This window comes from Tasmannia lanceolata, unplaced genomic scaffold (assembly GCF_043159265.1).
Source record: "Tasmannia lanceolata isolate RefF3 unplaced genomic scaffold, GAP_Taslan_0.1 ptg000012l, whole genome shotgun sequence".
Lineage (NCBI taxonomy): Eukaryota > Viridiplantae > Streptophyta > Magnoliopsida > Canellales > Winteraceae > Tasmannia > Tasmannia lanceolata.
Window position 1 is genome coordinate 5,219,840 of NW_027518689.1, and position 25,508 is coordinate 5,245,347.

A 25,508-nucleotide genomic window follows, 5' to 3' on the forward strand; every position below is an offset into this window, starting at 1 on the left:
GTTGTGGTTGCAGGGAATGGTTTCTGGGCATTGTTTGGTTGCTGGAAATGGTTCTCGAGTGCTGTTTGGTTGCTGGAAATGGTTCCTGAGTGCTGTTTGGTTGCAGGGAATGGTTCCTGAGTGCTGTTTGGTTGCTAGAAATGGGTGTTTAGGTGCTGTTTGGTTGCAGGAAATGGGTTAAGTTGAGTTGGGTCAAGGTCCAGTAAACCACTGGCTTGGGTTAAGGCTAAGTGAGCCTTGGGTTTGGGTAGAGTCTAATGGATGGGATTTTGGGACAAGGCCAAATAGTCTTGGGTTGGGTGTATGGCTGGGTTGGGCTGGGTTAGATCTTAGGTTGGGTTGGTTTAGATCCTAGGTTGGGTTAGGTTGATTTTGGTTTGGGGTTGGGTTAGATTTGATCGGGTCAGGTTAGATTGGATCGGGTTGGGTTTGCCTTGGGTCAGGTTCGGGTTAGATTGGGATTGAGTCTTAGGTTGGGTTGGGCGCGGGTTAGGGTCCATGGGTTTGGATTGGATTAGGGTCCGTGGATTTGGATTGAGCTAGGTCGGGCCTGGGTTGGACCGGGCTCACTCGGACTGGGGTCAAGTTGCGAGTCCGAGTTGGGGCTGAATCGGATTGGGGTCGGGTTGCGGGTCCGAGTTGGAGCTGAATCGGTTTGACTCGGATCGACTCGGGTTGAACAAGGGCTGACTCGGATCGACTCGGGTTGAACAAGGGCTGACTCGGATCGACTCGGGTTGAACAAGGGCTGACTCGGTTTGACTCGGATCGACTCGGGTTGAACTTGGGCTGACTCGGTTTGGGTAGGGGCTGTGGGTTCGAGTTTAGGTGTGATTAGTGGTTAGGTTGGATTGGGTTAATGGTTAGGGTCAAGTGAGTCGGGTCTAAGTTAGGAGCAAACCCGAGACTAGCCATGGTCTAACCAGGAGGAAGCAGGGTATGAACCAGGGTGCGGACCAGGGTGAATCAGGGTGAGAACCAGGGTCTAACCAGGGGCTAACCAGGGGGAACCAGGGTGTGAACCAGGGTGCGGGCCAGGGTGAACCAGCATCGAACCTGGGTGCAACCAGCAGCGAACCTGGGTGCAACCAGGGTGCGAACCAGGGTCTAACCAGGGGGAAACAGAGTGTGAACCAGGGTGCGGGCTTAGGGTAGTGGCCGATTGATAATGGAGTAGGTTCTATAGAAGTTTGGAGAGGGCTTCAGATTGTAAAAATAAAATAAAGGAAGATAGATTGAGAGAGATGAGAGATGCATCCTATGATTATGAAATTTTCATTAATATGATTCTAACATAAAAGAAGATGAGAGATGAACATGAATGTGGGTGCATGAATAAGATGACCATGAAATCTAGCTCCTACATGAATTCTAATTTAATATGAATCTTAAACTTAAATAATAGCAAATAAACCAACCTCTCCCGTTGTTTGATGTCGATCCTCTCTCCTTTGCCTCTTAAAAAGTGATGGAGATTTTGGGTATCCTTTGAATAGGACAAGATTTGAAGGCGGGGATATGGAGGATTTCTCTAGTAGTTTTCTTTGAGTCTTATTTCTCTTTTTTCTTTTTTTGAGAAAGAAGAGAGCATGGGTATTTATAGGTGAGGGATGAGCCAGGTTGTCATCTTTAGGGCCTAGAGGTGTAGGGTGGAGATTGAGTGATGGAAAAAGGAAGGGGAAAGAATGGCCAAGATCGGATTTTTCTAGAATATTCTCCCTCTTCTTTGGCATCTTCCATTTAAGCCATGGCTATGTTCAAAATGGCAGGCACCTATGCGGCCATGATCAAGCACTAAAGATTTAGGAACAATTCAAGGTCCAAGATGATGCCATTTGTTCTTGGAATCTTTGTAGATTTTGGAAGCAAATTTCAAGGCAAGGGAAATGTCCAATTTGGTTGCCTTTGTAGAGAATGACAACGATTTGGATGGTTGCGATTAACTGCAATCTCCATGTGATCGAAAGAACGGGCGAGATCGGGTCTCCAAATATCCTGAAATCTTTGGAATGATATGGAATAAGATTGGGTCGATAAAAAGAATGGACGAGATGATGCCTCCAAATCTCCTAGAATCTTGTAAAAGATTTTTCAAATATTTTGAATGTGAAAATCGAAAAACGCGGTTTTCAGGAGATTTTGAAGTCCGATTTCGATAATTCTTTCGCCATTAAAATCGTTGATTTTTTCTCTTTCATTTAAGCACAATATTGCCATAGAAATATTATTTTCAGAATTTTTGACCAATGCGAGCCGTCGGTTTTTAACAGCGAATCGTTTTTCTAACCGTTGATCAAATTGACGATTCGATTGGTCCAACCAACTTGATCAATTTTTGATGAATGATCATAACCTTTGAAATATGAATTTTGACAACAATTAAAGTACTGAAAGCATTGTTGTTGATAATTTGGTTAAATTATTTCGACGGCTCTCATTCACCCGCATTGATCCGTGGCTTTTCGTTGGGTTTTATTTTTTTTGCTCAATTAAGTGATCTGATGTTTAATCCGGATTTGAAATCAACCTTGAACAATCTAATTTTGATTAAATGATAACAAATTATTGGTAAAGAAAGATACCTAGGTCAAGATTTGCCCTTGATCTGGTGATTTACGGAAATCGGGTCTCGGAATGGAATCAGGGCCCGGGCTGTGAAGTGACCCTAGCTTATTTTGTCCCGATTGATAATCCGTAAAGTCAGATCGAGATATTAATGACCTAAAACATATAAATCTATGATAGAGGGGCTCTCACATGGATTTAACACACTAAATTCACCAATCAGAGTATTTTTCAATTTTTAGGATCTAATCATCTCACCAGGTACATCTCTTTATCATTTTGGTTTTTCAGAAAATTTGAGGATGCATACTTTACCAATGAAATTCCACGGATCAATATATTAGGCTATTGTTGGTTAAAGTGTAGCAAAATGAGGGTGTCTACATTGCCCAAAATTCTTCGAAACTAATAAATAAATGGCATAAGAGACCGAGTGCTTACACTCGGGAGGATGAGGGTGCTCTCCGGACCTTCCTCATTCGTCACCAGGCACGGACCCAAATTATATCTCTGGATTTTATCTATTGCACAGAGCATTTGTTTTTGGTTCCTTGGCCTATCCATGGATGACGACTCTGAGTTATTTTAGGTACGTCTTTGTTTCGAGGCTTTTGTCTCCTGATCAAAAGGTATCTCATCATATATCGCCACTAGTGCTATGCTATGAGGGTGGCACCGTTTTGAGAGTTCCTTGGTAGAGCTCTCATTCACATGTAGAGATCTTAGAGGCCGCTGGGGGCTCGTCCCTCACCTTCCTCGGGATCGGGGTCCACATACACCATTCAAACTGACCCTTGTGGCCAAATGCTCTTATGGTTGGCCTTCATTGTTTGTAATATAAGAGGTGATCAAACAAAAATTTCACATCTCTTCTAATCTTGTTGTATTGATCTTAGACCAAAGACACCTCATCAGGTTTGGATTTGAACGGGATTTTCTCTCAGTCATTAAGGCCACGTTTGGATACCCACAAGATTTAGATTTGGATTTAGTTGATATTTTGAACTGGATCAGATCCTTAGATTTCCAAATCAGCTACAACAGTGCAAACAATTCTGATTTTCAAATCTGTTATGCGAGACATTACTTGAAAATCAATATTTGTGGAAACTTCCTTCACCGTCGCTGCTCCCCAGCAGCGAGACATCCCTCCCTCCCTCCCTCCCTCCCTCCCTCTCTCTCTTAAAACATGATCATGAAGATGATTGATGTATTTTGTATCCAAAACTCAAATCCAAATCAAAATACAAATCCATGAGGTATCCAAATGGGCCCTAAAATTGAAGACTTCCTCTGGTTTCTGATATGGTTGCCAAACTTCAATCCAGGAGTGGAGCCTCCCATTGCTCCAATATGGATCACCCTCCTTGGCCTCCATCTATATTTCTTCAATGCAGATTTCCTCCTTGGCCTCCAACATGGATCACCCTCCTTGGCCTCCCATTGCTCCGGTTTCTGAGCGTGAAGGTGCTTCCACGAAGGAGGCTAGCAAATCCCTTGTTATAAAATTGCACATTGAAAAAGATAGGGCTTCCAATGAATTCTCTCACATGGGTCTTTTAAACTGGTATAAGATACAAGATTGTATGCACACAAGAATATAAGCAAATTATTTTTAGGGAACTAAAAGAGGTCCTTAGAACGCTTCTCGTAGAATCATAGCAAGAAATTTAAATAACTACTCCTGAATCCCTCACGATGAAGTATCAAATTATATGGTTTCTCGTATTGAGACCTAAATAGGTGAGACCTTACTGAATTCTCTCTCAGCACCAAGAGTACTTCTCTTTATTTTCAAAGAAGTGATAAGACATCTAATCCCCTGTTTGGAAAGGAAAAATATTTCTAAAAATTGCTATTATTTTTAGACATCTACACTATCTATGTAAAGCTGGATGTGGTACGTTGAGGGTGTGCCATGTGGCACCCCTTTGCAAACTGCATTCAACCCTTTTTTTAAGGCAAAAAGCGCAAACCGATGTGGCTATTCGACAACGTCACATCTTTTTCTTTCTTTTTTTAAAGTAAATGAAATTAAAATAACAGTATCTTGGAAAAGGACAAGGAAAGAAATTCGTTCTTATCCCTCATATCATATCTTGTTCTTTTTCCCAAGACTGGTGGGACCAACTCAAAGGCACATCAATCCAATACTTTATACAATAAGACCTTCAATTTGCCGTATTAACCAAACTACCCTAATCTCATTGAAATGAAAACTGAAAAAAAAATAAAAATGGAGGGTGGTTATCCATGGCCAGATGGTGAGCAACGATTTCAAGGGTCCGTAGCTCGGCCATAGTCTCTGTTTCACTAGAAGGACCCTTTTAAAAATACAAAAAACCATGTACAACCAATAAGATTTTAAGGACCCTTTTAACAATACAAAAAACCATGTACAACCAATAAGATTTTGTCATTATTCCATAAAAAAATGGGAATCATCTATCAATTAACCAAAAGCATGTCAAAAAAATTCCTTGCTTTTTAAAGTTTCATCCCTATCTGACCTTAGATTTTTTTGCTTAGAGTATGTTTTCCATGGAAAAATTTTCTTAATTTGTGTGTCCCTAGATACAAACAGCCCATCCTTATGGTCGTAGACCTATGTACACTCTAGAAACCCTATAAATTAATCTAATTAATTGCAATGAAATTCAATTTAAAATTTTTAATTAATATATTTAAAATATTCATTTCAGATGTTATTGAACATTTTATATACCATGGATTGTCATGTTCATATCTTGCAACATGGATTTTTTTCCCACTAATCTTTAATGGAAAGATCTGTCTCTACTTATTGAATACCCATATCAACTTTTGATTTTTTTAACCAGATTTTGGATATAATGAGTGAGTAGTTTTGTTGATTTTATTGCTACCTCGATAGCATTTCTAAAAATGCTTCGCAAGGAAGCATTTGAACAGAGTAAGTAGTTTTGTTGATTTTTGCCAACGTGGTGCCTCATGGATTACCGAAAAGCCCCTACGTTGCGGCTATTCGCATTGAAACGCCTTATTTTCTTAATAGTCCATTTGTGACTTCTCATAAATACCTCCCAAAAGATAATGACTTTTTACACATACCTCCTCACCCCAAAAGATTTAAATACAATTCAGCGCTGCATTTTTTTTTTTAAACGTCCTTCCCATATCGGTTCTTCTCATTTCTTCTAATCTGGATCTAGCATTAATATCAGACACAGGTATGCTTTTATTGTGCTATGTTTTTTTTTAATGACTAAATCGAGTATAAGATTCAAACTCAAGAGTCTTTTTTAATGACTAAATCGAGTATAAGATTCAAAGAAGTGATAAGACATCTAATCCCCTGTTTAATCAATTTATATAAATCATTTGGTGGGTTTCCAAATAATGCTTTGCCATGTCACTTATAAGCAGTCCACCAGAACCCTCTTATAATTTCATAGTGAACCTTATTGTGTTAGTCTAAAACCCTAGCAGCTTTCTCTACCGATTGATAAAATTCTGCGTGCGTGGTCTATCTAGATGGAGATTTTAGCTAATTTATAGTCACAGAATGGCAATGGATTACCCCGATGTAGGACTCTATTGTTTTCATTTTTCCTCTATTTCTTTTAAGTGGAACCAATAACTTCCTAACTTGCTTGCTTAGTAGAATGATGCTAAACTTGGAAAGTTTGAACATAATTACTATGAAGTTTACTTACTAAAGAACACTGTGCATCTTTTTTTTAGCGAATTCTTTTGTTTTTTTTAAAATGGTTTTAACAAATCGTTTTAAGATTCATTTAATTTTTTTTGTCACCAAATGGGTTGACACAACATATTGATTGGCGCTACTGTCCATCTTTTATTTAGTGAATTCTTTTCTTTAAAAAAAAAAGGTTTTAACACATCTTTTTAAGATTCAATAAATTTTTTGCTCAGCAAATGGTTTTGCTTTTATCCAAAGAGGGTTTAGTCTATTTGTTTATGGTTGCATGTATAATCTTATCAATTTCAATCTTTTATTGGTAATGTTACTTCAGAACTAAGGAATTGATAATTTTGTCCTTTCTTTTTTTATTTATAATTACTAAATTGTTTGTACATTTAGCTTTTCTTTGTTTATTTTTATAGGATTGTCAACACGTATCCTCATGGATCTCTTTAAAAATGCATCCTTAATTTTAAAACAATTCTAAAGCATATTTTTTCCTCGCCCTGTGCATCGCACGGGTCTTCAAATAGTGAAAAAATATAACTTGAACCAACCCTACCCAATTTTTAGACCTTCAATTTATTATAGGGAAATGTTACCAGCACAACCATGTTTTAATAATTGCACGGGCCCAACTTTTCTTTTTTAACTGGCTTGTGAGCTCCTAATGGGAACTCTAATAACCTTTTGGCATCTCCTTAAATACTAAAAGACAGGATTTGTGTGTGGAAATAACAAAACATAGTACTGTTGATAATATTTCCCTTCTAATAATATCCCTCTAAATAAGGGAAGTGATATTTATGCCCCTTTTGATCACTAGGGACACCCAGCGACAGTGTACGTGGCAATCAAACAAACCCACTGGATTCTTCTGACGTCCCTAGTAATCACTTCCGCTAAATAAAACTCTAAATCATTGAAAGAAAAATCTTCAGTCAGAAATGTTTTACTTGCAATCCAAACAGGGCCTAAATGATTCAAAGTAACTTTCAGACCTAACATTTCCACAAGTATTTACATTTCAAAAGTGTATTTGTCCATTAGTTTTAGATTTAAAACTTCAAAACAAAGGTATTTTGTCAGTTCACTTTTGCAAGCTTTGATTGAACACATAGAATCTCCTTTTGGCATGTGATCAATGGCACTTATCACCGTATGCGTCTTAATAGATTGCAAACTGAACCTTCTTAAACATTTTTATCATGTATTTCCCAACTTGCCCTCTTTTTTTATTGACAGGATTTTATTCAACGCAAAACGAGAGGAAACCCCTGCGATCGAGATGGTCAATACAGGGAAAAGAACATCAAGAAATATACAAAACAGAAATACAAAACGGCCTTTGTTGGTGGTGGTGGTGGTGGTGGTGTGCCTTCTGGTATGGACGCTAGCAAATCCCTTTCTATTATGTGCTTTTGTCTATTGCTAAAAAAAGTAAACCCATTTTGTCAATTTTTATGAAAAAAATATATATGATGAAAAATCTGTCTGGGCATGTGGAAAATTAAATCATGACAAATGCCAGAATTTCTGCCCAATTTGCCAAATTTTCAATTCTATGTTCACGCCTAGCACACAATACAATGAATCCTGTAATAAGAAATCAATATCATTTGGAAATTTGCATTTTAATACAAATGCTCTAAAAAATAGACTAACAAAAATGTTTTTGTCTGCTGCTATATAAAACTGTTTTTGTGAGACTAACAAAACTCATGCAAGGCATGCATAAATTTTATTATTATTATTATTTTGAATGGCATGGCATGAATAACATGACCCCAAACTGATGCAGTGTGAACATGGCAGCTATGTCATGCATAAGTGGTTTTGGTGGAGTTCCATGGTGCTTTCCTGCAGTAATGTTGTTGGCCCGTTTTTGAACCTCATTTTTGGACCTCTAAATGGTAGAATTTTGGAAAGTGGTAAAGTACAAAGTTGTACGTCTCTTTGATATCTTTCCAACAAGTACTTGTGTCGAAAAATGGTTAAGTGGTTAATTGGTTAAGGCAGTTTTGGTGGACTGTGTCAAATTTAGTGAGTTCCAAAGTAATTAACGATATATAAGTCCCAAAGCTAGTGGGTGGATGAGCTTGCACGAATTTTCTCTTGTTTTCTTTTATTTAAAGGGATAGAAATCAGTGGTAGAGGAGATTTTGGATGTAGATAAACTTATGTAATTGATAGAATATCAATTGGGTTGAGCTTTGCTCCCATTTTCTTCTTCTCCTCTTGTTGTGTTCTTGAGTTCTATTTTTCTTCTTCTTCCCACTTAAGCACCCACATTACAAACAAACAACACCGGAAACCAAAACCCCCCAACAAATAAAAATAAAACTAAATCAAAGCAAAGCGATATGTCTAAAATTATACTTCTTATTTCAGACACAAGGTTAAAAGAAGCATGTGATATATTTTCCCATCATAAACATCTACCTAATACCATTAAGTAGATGTTTAAGGAAGATGTTTGGCTACCTTGATTTTTTTTCCTGGAATATTAGCTTACCCAATGGTGATGGAGGGTGGGAGAGCGATAGACACGAGATGGACTGAGTGAGGATTAGGAGAGTCTGAAAAACAAGGAAACAAAAAACTTCACCCAAAATATGATTTATTTGTTTAGCTACTCACCCTCTAGAGCTCTACTCATTCATGCCCTCTCAAGTCTCTCCTCCCACCCTCCCTGCCCCCTCACTACTTGAGAAACTAATATCATGAAAAAAAATTCATGGTTGCCCATGGATGAGCAATTTTAAAATGCTCGACAAAAGATTTCATCAGTAATGTGACTAAGATTGCAATGATATCTAAAAAGTTAGGTGTAGATTAGATGACAAAGGAAAAATACAAGACTAAAATCAATATCATCTAAGAATGCAAACGGTCATGACACAACAACAAATCTAGAATTCATAAAGCCAAATAAATAGTAAACCCAAATATATAGCCACATAAACTGGGAATGACGGGAGCATTTCATCCATGAAACATTCTTGTGGTGGCTATCATCTCACAGATCATGATCATACATTTACTAGAAATATTGTCATATTAATGCAGGCATTATCTTATTGTTATACGAAATATGGTTTTATGTTTTAGACCAAATCTCATATGGATCTGGTCGGTATCAGATAATTGTTAGAAGGGAATTGCTAGTGTCCATCGCAAAAGGCATTATCTTACTGTCTCCACTCACGAGGTCAAAGCTCTATTTTCATCCAAATCAGAATGTGGGAACCCTATAAATTTCCTGTGGTCTGCCTCATTTTCTACCAAAGTTTTGTCCAGGGAAGGCACTCCCTCATCAATACAAATGTTCTTGATGACATGATAATTGCTCTCTTTGAAACAAGCTGTTAGGCCAAAAATCGGTAACAGATACGACAGTGACGTCAGAGCTGAGCTGGAGGACCCGAGGAGCCGAAGTGAAGAAGCCGAGTTCTTCGAAATCGAAATGAAGGAGCTGAGTCCTGCACAAGAGCGAACGAGGTCAGAAGACCAACCTGGAGTCGTTACTCCGGACAGGCCCTTCGACACTCAAGTCAGTATGAGCAGGAGTGTAGAGCGAGTTCTTAAGAGTGGTAGGTTGAGAAGTTATTACCCTTTGGTCTGAGCTCTGAAAGCCCTTTTATAGAGGGAAACCTGGGGTGGTTGGATTACCTACCCCAGGACAGGTGTCGGCCTTTTACAGGTCCAAGTTTACCTACTATTAGGTAATTACCAGAATACCCCTGGGCCGACGCTGGATTTGTGGTGGGCCATCCTGGGGCCACGTGTCGACAGCTAATTGGCTGCTGTTTTTCAAACCCCATCAGTTGCCCTCCAGTTCTCCAAGTCATTGTAGTGATTTGGGGAAGTGTGGTGAGTTACATTCCTGAAAGGGGGGAGTCTGTCCAGCGTTTGTCCGGCCCGCGGAATCAGACCGAAAATTCTGTCTGTCCCGCCAAAAAATCAGTCCGGCCTGGAAATCAGTCCGGAAATTCTGTCTGTCCGGCCAAAAAATCAGTCCGGAAATTTTGTTTGTTCGGCCTAGGAATCAGTCCGGAAATCCTGTCTGTCCGGCCAGGAAATCAGTCCGGAAATTCTGTCTGTCTGGCCTGGGAATCAGTCCAGAAATTCTGTCTGTTCGGCCAAAAAATCAGTCCGGAAATTTCGTCTGTCCGGCCTGGGAATCAGTCCGGAAATCCTGTCTGTCCGGCCAGGAAATCAGTCCGGAAATTCTGTCTGTCCGGCCTGGAAATCAGTCCGGAAATTCTGTCTGTCCGGCCAAAAAATCAGTCCGGAAATTTTGTTTGTTCGGCCTAGGAATCAGTCCGGAAATCCTGTCTGTCCGGCCAGGAAATCAGTCCGGAAATTCTGTCTGTCTGGCCTGGGAATCAGTCCAGAAATTCTGTCTGTTCGGCCAAAAAATCAGTCAGGAAATTTCGTCTGTCCGGCCTGGGAATCAGTCCGGAAATCCTGTCTGTCCGGCCAGGAAATCAGTCCGGAAATTCTGTCTGTCTGGCCTGGGAATCAGTCCGGAAATTCTGTCTGTTCGGCCAGGAAATCAGTCCGGAAATTTAGTCTGTCCGGTCAGGAAATCAGTCCGGAAATTCCGTCTGTTCGGCCAGGAAATCAGTCCGGAAATTTTGTCTGTCCGGCCAGGAAATCAGTCCGGAAATCCTGTCCGGCAAATCCGTCTGTCCGGCTTGGGCCGGACATATTTTTGTCGTTTAGCGAACGCGCCATTGTGGACCCCGATCCGAGGACGGTGCCGAGGGAACGAGCCCCTAACACCCTCTGGATCTCCACAACGTGAAGGAGAGCTCTGCCAAGGAACTCTCGAAACAGGTGCCACCCTCACAGCATAGCATGAGTGGCGATATATAAAGAAAGAGATACATCCTGATCCGGAGCCAGGGCTCGAAACCAAGATATATCTAAAAATAACTCAGAGTCGCCATCCATGGACACGCCATGGAACCAAAAGGTTATGAGTGACATGCTAATAGGTGTCTAAGTTCTTGTGGACAAACACATGCATGCTACAGCTAAAGGTATAAAGTCTGCACAGGATAAAAAATCTAGAACTAGCAGTTAATCATGAAATGAATTAAGATACAATAAACGAAGTAAAGAATAAACAGAAATGCAGGCAGATAAAAGAAGAAACATGTGAACGAAGTAAAGAATAAGCAGCAATGCAGGCAGATAAAAGAATAAGCATGTAAGAAAACCAAGAAATGAATACACACTATCATGATCCTATGTAAAAATCGATATACAAACATAAATCCCAAGCGCTAACAAGAGACCCTAAGACTCTAATGCTTAAGCCCGAGTCCTCGGATGGTCTGGTATTCATCCAAAGAAGCCTACGTATCCCCGCCTCCATGAGAATCAAGGCAACGTAGTTCTTCGCGCCTATTCTAAGCTATGATGCCTAAGACACCTAGCCCTCTATGCTAGACTCGATCTAAAAGACCGGACCAATTATTAAAGTTTATTGTACGATTATTTAAATCCCAGTGGATTGTAGATTTTAGGACACCCTATATGCCCTAAATAAATGCAAATTAGCCCTAAGCTATTGCAGGTGATTCCTACAACCTATGTGTAACTAGGCTGTGTTTCCTAAGGAAAACAAAGGGGTCACTAGCGCATCCTAGACCTAGTCATCAGTCGGCGATGTGAATCGCCAACTGACCGGACGGAGGCGTAACAGACTCCTAACTCTAACACAAACTACACACAACAAATCAAACAACACATCAAGGAGAAACTCTTAATTCTAAAACAAACGTAAACAAGCACATAACAAATCAAAGACAAACTCCTAACTCTAAAACTCTCTATCTAGGACAAAGTCCTAACTCTAGAGGAAGATCTTTTCAAAAAACAATGTTTGGAAGATTTTTATATTTTTAAAAGGGTTAAAAGATTTATTTACAAAGTTTGGCTGGACTTTGGATAAAGATCCCAAGTTGCACTATGAACTTTCCTAATACGCTATGAAACTCAACACTTTAGATTTTTTTAAAGGTTTTTTTATGTTTTCAAATGTTTTTGAAGTGCTTTTATATTTTTGATTTTTTTTAAAAAAAAAATGTGCTAACAGCCTTCAGCTAAAGGGGATCCAATAGAAGAGCCTCCTTACCCACCATATCACGGTAGAGTAATTTTAGAGGGAAACGGGATCCCTAAAGCGTAAGGGGAAAGAAATCAAAACGGGGGAACTAAAGTTCCGATACGAGAAAAAATAATCTCAAAGAGATGACCAAAAGCAGACGAGGCATAGCCAGTAACCAAAAGAGACGAGTTCTAACCTGCGAGGGAAAACCCTAAATGAACGAAAGATGAAGAACCTCTAACCCAAAGGGTAAACTTCTAAACAAAAGGGGACAGAAAAAAAACTCTACAAAAAGATCTACTAAATGATCAGTCACTTAAGAACGGTCCTAACTGGCTAAACACTCTAAGAGGAGAGAATCCCTTAACCTGCGAAAACTCTAAGGCAGGAAGGGAAGAGGCTGGCTCAAGATACATTCCATCGTCGCCAGGAGAATGATCCGCCAAAATGTCCTCAATAAGTAGTAGCGGGACGATAAAAATAAAAGTAAAAAAAAATATCAAATGGGAATATAAGAACCATCATAACAACAACATATAAGATTACTGGTTGTGATGCAGCCAAAGATACCTCTCCATGAGAGTACATAAAAAGGTAAGCAGTCATACTACTTGGAACAATGATTGTCATCCAAGTGGCAGACTCCCATATTTCTCTATGTGTAAGATGATTGTGATCACGATCAAATATTTTTGCATAGTTCACAGAGGATTGGGCAAATACCCACAGATTCACTCCCCAAAACCAAACCATCATAGTCACAAGAAGAAGAGGGCTATATTACAAAAAAAATGCTTCGCAGAGAAATAAATCTCGTAAATCTGCACTCATTCTCACGACCGAGTTCCAGCTAATCTTGCAACAACTAAAACCCCAGATGAGAAATAGTAACACCATGAATTTCCACAAAATATAATAAAAAATAAAAATAAAATAAAATAAAACAATTGGTGATGGCATTATTGCAACACCATTCGATTGTGAATTGTCAGTCTTCATCTCATATGCTTCCGATGGGAACAAGAAACTACCAAATAAATTGCAAATATTAATGGGCTCCAATGCTGCAGACCTTCAAAGGGAACTTAGAGTCTAGAATGTGCTTAGGCCACAAATTCATTAACTAAGGGTCATGAAAGAAAAATCCTGTGATAAGAGACCGAACTAGAACATACAGGACATTAAGTAGAACACAAACAAATCACAGATAATGAATGGATAACCCTGAATAAGAACAAAGATGACTGAAATCATGTTGAAATTAAGGAACAGATAAGCATTACCTGAAACCAATGTAGGGTGCGGATATCTCTCCTCTCCGGAGCAAGAATCTGCCGGAGAAAAGATCCGCCGGAGTAAGGATCTGCCGGAGCGAGAATATTCGGCCAGGAAGAGATGAGATCTAGATTGAATCTAATGGCTGCAGGTTGGCTGGAGTTTGGGTGAAAGAAATGGTGATGAACGGATCTTATCCCCTCCCTGCGAATTGTAAACCCAAGAAAATCCTCTTTTCTCTTTGATTTCTTCCCCCCTCTTCCTTAGATCTCATTCAGCTCTCTATGCAACTCTCTGATTTTTTTTTTGCAAATCCAAAGGGGTAGAGGTCGGTGGCTGCGGTGATTGGGATTTGGGTTGGCTTCTCGGGGAAGATGGAATATGGGTTTGGGGGAAAATCCGTGTGGGCTTCAAGCAATGGCTGACAACAATGGGGTTCTTGGGAAATCGAGGAATGGGTTAGGGATAATGGGATTCGGAAATGGGTTGCAGAGGGGGATGGGGTTGGCCGGCGGGAATGGGTTGGTGGAGAAGAAGAGAGGGTTTGGGTGGTGGAAGAAGGGATGGGATGGAGGTGTCGCGGCTGAGATGGTCGGAGGTGAGCCGATGAAAATGGGTTTCAAGGTGGATGGGGTTGCCGGATTTAACGGGGTTGGCCGGCGATGGGGATGGTGGTCTGTAGAGAGAGAGAGAGAGATCTGTAGAGAGAGAGAGATCTGCAGAGAAAGGGAGAGAGAGAGAGAGAGATCTGTAGAGAGAGAGAGAGAGATCTGCAGAGAAAGGGAGAGAGAGAGAGAGAGATCTGTAGAGAGAGAGAGAGAGATCTGCAGAGAAAGGGAGAGAGAGAGAGAGAGAGATCTGTAGAGAGAGAGAGATCTGCAGAGAAAGGGAGAGAGAGAGAGAGATCTGTAGAGAGAGAGAGAGATCTGCAGAGAAAGGGAGAGAGAGAGGGAGATCTGCAGAGAGAGGGAGAGAGAGACAGAGATCTGCAGAGAGAGAGAGGAAGGGTCTTCTCCTCCGGCAACCCAACCGGATTCCGGCCACCTTCTCCGGCATCCTCCCAACCAACCACCGGAGCTCCACCGGCATCCCCATCTCCTCCACCCCACCTCCAGCGGGCCCCACACAAGCACGACTCTGTCAACACCTTCCTGGATCTCTTGTGGCGTAAGTTCATTTTTTTTTTTATTATTATTCATTCTTTGCACTACACGGGTCCCACAGCGGGTCCCACATCAGTAGGTCCTACAGCGGGTCCCATATCAGTGGGTCCCACAGCGGGTCCCACATCAGCGGGTCCCACAGCGGGTCCCACATCCGCGGGTCCCACAGCGGGTCCCACAGCGGGTCCCACAGCGGGTCCCACAAGCGGGTCCCACAAGCGGGTCCCACAGCGGGTCCCGCAGTGGGTCCCACATCGGCGGGTCCCACAGCAGGTCACACATCAGCGGGTCCCACAGCGGGTCCCACAACAGCGGGTCCCACATCAGCGGGTCCTACTATGAATAGTAGTTTTGAATTTTTGAATAGTACTTATAAATAGTAATTATGAATAGTAGTTTTGAATAGTACTTATGAATAGTAATTATGAATAGTAGTTTTGAATAGTACCTATAAATAGTAATTATGAATAGTATTTTTGAATAGTAATCTTGTATAGTAATTATAAATAGTAATTATAACAGTCTTCAGCACAGGAGTCAGTCCTTCAGTCAGTCCAGGAATTTTCCTATCATCATAGGGGTTAGGATTCTGTCCATCCTCTCATCAAGTCGTGATCTTTACCCGCTCCTGCAAGGTATAGGATGCTGTCCAACCCTTGCCGAGTTATTTTCCTGTTCGTTCCCCCGCAAAGCATAGGATGCTGTCCAACCTTTGCGGGATTCCAGAAGTCTCCCTACCCTTATGATGATAGGATTTTATTCTCTGGTGTCAAAAAAAAAACAATAAAAATATTTCAAAAATACTTGAAAACAACAAAAACATTCCAAAAACACTGGAAAACAACAAAAACATTCCAAAAACACTTAAAAACAACAAAAACATTCCAAAAACACTTAAAAATTCAAAAACATCTGAAAAATCAAAAATCTCAAAAAAATCTTGAGTCATGTGCAGAGTAGTTAGGAATTCAGTCCGAACTACGTTGGCTTGATCCCTTTCAACAGGGTACGTAGTGCAGCTTGGGGTCCACATCCCAGGTCCAGCCAAACCTTTAAAAATAAACATTTCAAATATTCTCAAAATACAAAAAACTTCAAAACCTTTTCAAAAAGATCTTCCCCTAGAGTTAGGAGTCTGTCCTAGATATTTAGGGTGTTTTAGAGTTAGGAGTCGGTCCTGATTTGTATTGATATGGTGTGTCCTGTCGTGTGAGTGTCCCTAGAGTTAGGAGGCCTCAAGTCGATCGGTTAGACATTTAGTCGAATCGATGGCTAGACTAGGAAGCATATAGTCAACCCATGGTTTTCCTTAGAATGCACAGCCTAGGTACACATAGGATGTAGGGCCCACCTGCATTAGCCTAAGGCTAATCAACTTGCATTAGTTAGGGCATATAGAGTCCTAAAAATTACAATCCACTTGAATTTAAGCAATCGCACAAAAAGCTTTAAAAATCAGTCGAGTCTAGTGGATCGAGTCTAGGATAGCGGTCCTAGAGTTTTAGGCATCGTAGTTTAGAATAGGGCATTGAACTACGTTGACTCCGATTCTTCCCGAGGCCGGGATACGTAGAGCAGCTAAGATGGACGGCCATCTTGGTCCGAGTCAAGTCCTGCATTAGAGTTAGGATTTGTTTTCCTGTTATATATATAGTTTATTTGTGTTATGTATTTTGTTGTGTTTCTCTTATTTTTATGTACAGATCCTATACCTTTAGCTGTAACATGCATGTGCTTGTCCACCAGAACTTAGACACCAATTAGGCATGACACTCATAACCTAGCTATTCTTAGGCGACATATCTTTCATTTCTTTTGTGTGTGCTTCTTATTCATCTCCGAGACATGCATGATTAGCTAGACGTTATCTCGGAGATATTCGTTCCCATTTCGCATGATTTTCGCCCAAAACTCTTCAAAATTAATAATAAATGGCATAAGAGACCAGGTGCTAGCACTTGGGCGAATTGGGGGCGCCTAATCCCTTCCCCATTCGTCATCAGGCACGAACCCTATTTTATATCTCTGGTTATCCGTTGCAACAGAGTACAGCATGGGATCCAGGGCCCACTTCCTTGGATGGCGACTCTTCTTTGTTTAAGGTACGCCTCGAATCTGGGCTAGTCCCCGAATCGAGAGGTATCTCACTTTACATCGCCGCTCATGCTGTGAGGGGCACTCTTTCGAGAGTTCCTTGGTGGGGCTCTCCTTCACGTGGACGATCTCCTGAGACTCGCGCGGGGGCACGTCCCCTCACGCCCGTCCCGGATCGGGGTCCACAGACTGGCGACTCTGCTGGGGATTCTTGAAACATTGCCTAACTCTGTAAAAATGCCATTGTTACTAATTTTGAGGAAATTTGGGCCAAAATCGAGTTAAATGGGAACTTTATCGTTAGAAATCCAGGGGCACCAAGTAGGCGCGTAAATAAAACAAGGGATTCACACATCGCACATCATACATTGTCATATTCTTTATTTCTTTCATCATTTTCATTATTGGCCTCAGGGAATAGATATGACGCGTACCAGATGGGAACCGTTGTATCTATTTCCGAGCTATGCGCCGGAGCTGCAGCCGTAGACACTGGGTGTGCTGGTGTTCTACAGCAGCCGATGAGCAATGAACATACTTTGTATAATGCTGGGTGTGCTGGCGTTATACATCAAGGGTATGGTCATAAGCATAGTACCCTGCAGAAATGCCCGGGCCCTACTTTTATTTCATTATATTATGTATATATATTAGTTTCTCCCTTTAGAACCAAAATTAGGGAACCCTTGCTAGGACACTATATATATGTACTCATATAGGACGAACATGTGCGACCAGCATATGTAAGCCTAGGATAGAAGTCAGCCTACCCATGTAGTGTAGAAGGGTAAGTCACACCGTGGTTACCCGCCGCGTTATCTAGTACACTCACAGACACTTCTAGGTCAAGATTTTCTTGGCTGCGCTAGATTAGACTAGGGTTGGTGCCCCTGGTTAGGATGTATATATATGTATATATTTATTATTAGATTAGGGCTTGCTTCTTAGTTAGGTTTCCTTCTAATCTAATCAATTTTTCCCCATCTATCCATTCTGTGGATTATCATCAGATTCTTGGCTCTTTTAGTCATGATCTGTTTTCCGTAAGCCTGATCATTTGATCGATCCTGATCAGATCACTCCGCATGTCGATTATGAGTCTATCTTGCCATCATCATTACCGGAGTGTGTGTTCTTGCTGAGAGCCCTGCTTTATCTTGACCATGACGGCATACTCTTCATGTTTAGTTGCTGAGACCCTCCTAGTATAGCCGTCATGCTGTCGATTTTCTTTCAGATACCTTGGGTTTGGTCATTATCCTTTAGACTTGCTCACAAACTCTATGTGCTTATCTTACCACATTTCCTTGCATAGATGTTATGCTGCCGGATTTTATCCATGGGAGGATATACTCGTATCATCTTTTGTCTCAGCTTGTATATGGGATTTTCATTTGATTGCCCTATATTGAACTCTAGTGTTTGTCGATTCCATGGCGAGAGTCTGACCTTATTGACCTCACTCATTTGCAGTACCTATTTCTATTCAACCCACACCAGAACCTATGGCTGAATCTGGAAATACTCTGGCCGAGATGAATGAGTTGATGAAGTCTATGCTCCAACAGATGAATAGTATGAGTGAGGAGATAGTCCGTCTGAAAAGTGATAGAGGTTCTGCTTCTGAAGAACCTGTACCCCGGCAAATTCCACTTATACCTCCCCCACCTCCTGCAATGGCCAGGCTTGCTGTTTTGAATGTCGAAGACGATGTCGAGGATGAGCAGTATGCAGAAGATAATTGTCTCCCTCATCTGGAGAGAGCCAATGAGGGCAGAGCGATAACAGATAGGTTGGATAAGCTAACCCGAGAAATGGAAAGCATGAAGTTCCAAGGCCCTAAGAAGTTGAGCATGTCCGACTTCATGATAGTCCCGGGAGTTGTTCTTCCTCCTAAGTTCACAGTACCTGATCTTGACAAGTATGATGGGACGGGATGCCCCACCAGTCATCTGAAATCTGTCATTCCTCTTCTACAGCAACATGGACTTTCTCCAGAGCAGATTGCCCTCGTATTCCCTCGATCTCTAGTCAGAACTGCAAAGAAATGGTTTTTGAGTCTGAAGTCTGAAGAGATCCGAACCTTAGAAGACATTGCTAACAAGTTTGTGGATCAATTTTCCATGGAGGAAGGGATAGAGGTAACCAAAAGGGATCTGAAAATGTTGAAACAGGGGCATAATGAAACTTTCACTTCCTTCATCCGAAGATGGAGGAGAAAAGCTGCTCAGATGACCCACAGATTGTCCGATGAAGATCAGATTAAAATTGTGGTGAAAAATCTGTCTCCACCGTATTACCATCATATGGCTATCCAATACTTTCTCGATTTCAACTATCTCATCAAGACGGGAGTCCAAGTAGAGGATGCACTGGCTAAAGGCCTAAAGACAAGGACCTCAACTGATGTTAGAGACGGAAAGAGGACTATGGTAGCAGCTGAAGAAGTCAGTAATGTGGAGACCTCCCGTCAACCTTTCAAGAAGGTGGCTCAGAAAAGAAATAAGCCTATTCAGAAACCAGGTAAAGAGATTCCTCCATTGCCGAAGAATTTTGAAAAAGCTTTGAGAGGATTGGTCGAAGTGGGTAAACTTGAACTTCCTGAACCTTCTCCTCCTCCAAATCCTCTTCCTAGCAACTTTTATGAACGAGACTTCTGTGAGTATCATCGAGTTCATGGACATTCAACCAACAGTTGCCAAGCCTTGAAGCATAAGATCCTAAAACTTATCAAGGATGGTAAGGTAGTTGTTGGAGAACCCGGGGCTACCAAAAAACCAGTGCAAAGATCAGTTAGCCCTTTACCGATGGTAGGAGCTATCTCTACAGATGAACCATTATTGGATCCTGCATCCCTTATTCGTCCTATCTCAGAAATGCCACCTGTTCCATCAAACTTTCGACCAATGGAGGAATCTTTTGAAAGGTCGGCCCTCATCCGAATGGAAAACTGGATGGTTAAACTCTTTGGTCAGATGTCCATGTTAACTGAAGAAGTGAAGGAGATGAAAACTCAGATACGATATCTGTCTACCGGATGTGATTCAGCTCCTAAGCAGTTTGCCGATATGGGTACTATGACAGAAGAAACATCAGTTCAGAGTTTAATTCTTGACAGATATGTTGATTTGCATAGTGGGACGAAGCCTGTATTTGTTCCCAGTGAAGTTCAGAATGTTGAACCCTATCGTCAACCTTTTAAGAAGCCAATCATAGCAGTGGAAGAGAGGATGGGTCAGAGACTGAGGAGGGAATGTGCTCAGCTACCATGTTCTCAGGAAGTTATCATGAAGAAATGGGTCAGCGAAGGTCGTTTGACACTTTTAGATCCGAAGCTCATTCCTAACCCACTCCCCAAGCACTGGAGAAGAGATCAGTATTGCGAGTACCATAGAGGTATTGGTCATACAACAGAAAAGTGCCTGGCATTGAAACACAAAATTCAGGACGAGATAGATGAAGACTCTTCCCTTCTTCCTGAACTCTGTGCTTTCATGAATTATGCACCGGTTAGACCTATTCAACCCTTCAACGGTTCCACCACCTCTGTTTATGCTACATCAAAGCAGAGGGATGCATCAAAAGGGAAAGAAAAAATGTCAGAATGTGAGCCTCCGAAGAATGTCAGGGCAGAGAGCATGATGCCACCAGCAGGTTTTCAGGGGCAGTTTGGGCCAGGTCGACAGAACTACATGGGACCACCTCTTCCGAGATTCCTATACCAGGACCGAAACCACTAGCCGACAACATCATGGAGAAAGACGTGTACTTCTGAACTTCAGTGCCTAGTCCTTGTCCGCGTCCAAGTGTCATGTTTCAAGTGAGGTGTTCCAAATGTCATGTTTCAAGATTTAACTTCTATCGAGTGTATACCAACTCTTGTGTTGAAGGTTGGTGAGTCATAGTGTCAATGTCAAAAAAAAAAGAAAAAAAAAGAAGGGGGTGTCCTGTTTGTCAGTCTTTTTCATTTAGAGTCGGTGTTTTATTTTCTGTCAAGTCTGATGAAGAGCCCACTGAGGCGTGTTGAGAACTATTGATGTACTTGAAAGTTTTCAATTCAATAAAGTTTGATTTCAATATCTTCAATGTTTTATGATTCACTCTTGGATCTAATGTTTAAAATAACTAAAGACACCCTCCTCGGACGAGGATGCCGATGAAATTCTCCTCGTGATTTGAAAGATAATCAAACGAGAGGAAGAGCGTCGAGCAAAGCCACTTGCAGATGAAATCGATACCGTGGATAGTGGTATCGAAATCCGAAACTCGGGAAGTAAGGATTGGCAAAATCTTCCGAAGAGCGCAAAGAATCGATAAACCTATTTAGAGGGTTCAAAGAAGTGTTGCTTGGTCCTATGAGGATAAACCAGAAGCGTGCCTTGGCATCGTTCAATGTGAGTCACCCTCGGCTTCAGACAGGTCAAAAAAGCAAAAAAATTCAAATGAAGAATACCAAACATCAAATGCAGTGAATGAAAAATTGAGAGAAGACTTTCAGACAACAAAGTCATGAGCATAGAGCATGAACCCCAAAAAGAATACTTGGGCTATACATTGCGATGGAATTTCAAGTTAAAGCATTCCAGGCGTAGGGGCATTCCCCACATCCAAGCAAAAAAATAAAAATCAGAATGAACAAAGAAAAATAAGATAGAATCCAGAGAAGAAAGGAGAAGGGAGCATGCCCCACGTCAACTCCTCAAGAACGTCAGAATCGCAGGAAGCAGAGTCGATAAATGGATTGAAAATTTCAAAATCATCTTCAGCATTCATAGAAGACCCAGAGCCGTAGAATCCCGAATATCAGTGCGAGATCCCAAAGAAAAAGTGGGAATTCAATCAGTCTAGCTTGCACAGTGCAGATGAAGTCTTGCCAGGAAATGCCGCCAGACTCCTCAAAAAAAAAGAGAAAGGAAAAAAGTTCAAAGCCATTGAACCTTAGCCATTCAAGAAGCTTGTATGCCAAAACATCAGAAGGCCATCCTTGGACGCCTGAGCCTTAAACGCCAAAAATCCCAAGTTCAAAAAAAAATCCTTTTGCGAACACCTTCGAGCCTCAACAAAATCAAACATTCTTTTCAAACACCCGCAAATTAGGGGCATTTCGGCCCGAACTACGTCTGACCTGATCCCCAACTCTTCGGGGGTACGTAGGCAACCTGATCAATTCAGGTTCGGTCAACCTTTGGGATAAAAATCAAATTATTCCCTTTCAACCTTTGGGATAAAAGTCAAATTATTCCCTTTCAACCGTTGGGATAAAAATCAAATTATTCCCTTTCAACCTTTGGAATAAAAATCAAATTATTCCCTTTCAACTTTTGAGCTTAAAAGCCAAATCATTCTGTTCCAAATCTCAGTGAACTACGCGAACCTGATCCTCCATTATTGGGGTACTGAGGCAACCTGGCCAATCCAAGTCTAGTCGAAACTTTGAAATCCAAAAGAAATATCCAACCGTTTTGAACCCCAGCCCACTTAGAAAGTCCTTCTGGTGAACAAGCAGAGGTTCAAAGTCAAGAACAAAAAATGATGGAGTCTGAAGACCCGCTAGACTGAAAACCCGAGAGGGCGGTCTAGGCAAAATTTAGGGTCATTCACCCGCTAAGTTGACAACTGAAAAGTCAGCTTAGGCAAAAGTTAGGGTATCGAGCCCGCTGGATTGAAAACCCGAAAGGGCGAACCAGGCAAAAGTTAGGGCAAGCGGTCCGTCAAATTGAAAACCTGAAAAGGCAATCTGGTCAATGGCAATGACTTCCAGCAAAAAGTGAATCATTGAGGTGGAGAAACAGTCTTCAACCAGGGTAAAATCTCGGAGTCCAAGTAGTGCCAGCAAGCTTACTTTAACATTCCTCTAAACTGAGGGCATCGAAACCGAGCAATCCAAAAGGGATAATAACCATGACATAAACACCGAAAAAGGAGAGTTGTGCATCTTGACACGGTCTTCGAAATACTCTAAGAGTGGCTAAGCCATACCCTTAAAAAATGACACATCAGATCCAAGAGTGAGTCAAAAGCGAGTCGAGTCCTTGGAACAATGAGAATCTTCTTTGATTGAGTCCTTGGAAATCTGTTCCTCCTTCATATTTGTGTTCCCTCTCCTTGCGAAGTCCAAACTGTCAGATGCTGGAAGAATGGGAGCGTGTCATCCAAAATGCGAAGAAAATTCAGAGTAAATCCTGGTTTAGGTATCAGAAGGGGCGGGAGACATCTTGTTCAAACCTACCAGAGACCTTAAGCCTCCAAAAGTGAGCAATGCGAAAGAAGGGATTTTCAGACTCAGCCATCATGGTTATTGTCCTATTCTCTCCATACAAAAGAACTTTGCATCCTTGAGCCTTCATGAAATGAAGCATCTTTTCTTCAACCATCATTGTCCTGCCTCCTTAAAACTCCTGTCATGGAAACACAATATACTAGGGGCATCTTTTATGACTTGCGTCATAAAAGATATCAAGCACAAAAGGCAATCAGTGCCAATGTCTTCAGTAAGTTGAGATAAGAGATGTACGAGTATATCTCGAGCCAAACTTCAAACTTCTCAGACAAGTGCACTCTCTGAAAGGTCAACTTCCCCAGAAAATCAATTTCCTCAGTGGAGTCTAGAATTTGCTCGCGCAGCCTTCAATCCCCGGCAAAATTCAGTTCTCTCAAAAAAAATGGTCAATACTCAAAACCTCAGCAAGTTACCTGTGTCTGGTTCTCAACAGAGATCGCACACTCCTAACGTTCTCGGCAAGAGACGATCAATCTTGTAATGGACTCGATCACAATCTCGATTTCTTGAATCAAAATTGTTCCTTCTTGAGTTTCGTGTTCTTGGTTCCTAGAGTGGTTTGATCATGATGATTGTCTAATTATACCGCTTTGTTGATCTGCCTAGATGCTGTCTTCTCAGATCCCAATTTAGGTTTGATCATGATAACTGTCTAATCATTCCGCCGTGTTGATCTGTCAAGATGCTATCTTCCCAGATCCCAATTTAGGTTTGATCATGATAACTGTCTAATCATTCCGCCGTGGTGATCTGTCAAGATGCTATCTTCCCAGATCCCAATTTAGGTTTGATCATGATAACTGTCTAATCATTCCGCCGTGTTGATCTGTCAAGATGCTATCTTCCCAGATCCCGATTTAGGTTTGATCATGATAGCTGTCTAATCATTCCGCCGTGTTGATCTGTCAAGATGCTATCTTCCCAGATCCCAATTTAGGTTTGATCATGATAACTGTCTAATCATTCCGCCGTGTTGATCTGTCAAGATGCTATCTTCCCAGATCCCAATTTAGGTTTGATCATGATAACTGTCTAATCATTCCGCCGTGGTGATCTGTCAAGATGTTATCTTCCCAGATCCCAATTTAGGTTTGATCATGATAACTGTCTAATCATTCCGCCGTGTTGATCTGTCAAGATGCTATCTTCCCAGATCCCAATTTAGGTTTGATCATGATAGCTGTCTAATCATTCCGCCGTGTTGATCTGTCAAGATGCTATCTTCCCAGATCCCAATTTAGGTTTGATCATGATAGCTGTCTAATCATTCCGCCGTGTTGATCTGTCAAGATGCTATCTTCCCAGATCCCAATTTAGGTTTGATCATGATAACTGTCTAATCATTCCGCCGTGTTGATCTGTCAAGATGCTATCTTCCCAGATCCCAATTTAGGTTTGATCATGATAGCTGTCTAATCATTCCGCCGTGTTGATCTGTCAAGATGCTATCTTCCCAGATCCCAATTTAGGTTTGATCATGATAGCTGTCTAATCATTCCGCCGTGTTGATCTGTCAAGATGCTATCTTCCCAGATCCCAATTTCGGTTTGATCATGATAACTGTCTAATCATTCCGCCATGGTGATCTGTCAAGATGCTATCTTCCCAGATCCAAATTTAGGTTTGATCATGATAGCTGTCTAATCATTCCGCCGTGTTGATCTGTCAAGATGCTATCTTCCCAGATCCCAATTTAGGTTTGATCATGATAACTGTCTAATCATTCCGCCATGGTGATCTGTCAAGATGCTATCTTCCCAGATCCCAATTTAGGTTTGATCATGATAACTGTCTAATCATTCCGCCCTGTTGATCTGTCAAGATGCTATCTTCCCAGATCCCAATTTAGGTTTGATCATGATAACTGTCTAATCATTCCGCCCTGATCATCTGCCAAGATGCTATCTTCTCAGATCCCAATTCAGGTTTGCATATCTTCGACCTTTCGGTTCATTCGCACCCAGGTCAATCCTTTGAGTTTTGACTCATTCGCAGTCTCGCTCATATCCTCGACCTTTCGGTTCATTCGCAACCAGGTCATAGGTTTGATCATGATAACTGTCTAATCATTCCGCCCTGTTCATCTGCCAAGATGCTATCTTCTCAGATTCCAATTCAGGTTTGCTTATCTTCGACCTTTCGGTTCATTCGCAGCCAGGTCAATCCTTTGAGTCTTGACTCATTCGCAGTCTCGCTCATATCCTCGACCTTTCGGTTCATTCGCAACCAGGTCATAGGTTTGATCATGATAACTGTCTAATCATTCCGCCCTGTTCATCTGCCAAGATGCTATCTTCTCAGATCCCAATTCAGGTTTGCATATCT

General features: G+C 41.4%; 1 long non-coding RNA gene across 2 annotated transcripts in view; it reads left to right on the plus strand.

Annotated features, from left to right (window-relative positions):
- The first annotated feature begins 5,657 nt into the window (after nucleotides 1–5,657).
- LOC143887474 (uncharacterized) overlaps nucleotides 5,658–25,508 on the plus strand; it is a 56,149-nt gene continuing 36,298 nt past the window's right edge. The window contains exons 1-3 of one of the 2 annotated variants that reach the window (XR_013254196.1): nucleotides 5,658–5,774; nucleotides 7,496–7,634; nucleotides 8,052–8,392. This is a non-coding gene — a long non-coding RNA (uncharacterized LOC143887474). Of the gene's footprint in view, nucleotides 5,775–7,495; nucleotides 7,635–8,051; nucleotides 8,393–25,508 lie in introns of those variants that run through there. The other variant, XR_013254197.1, reaches the window with a different exon arrangement.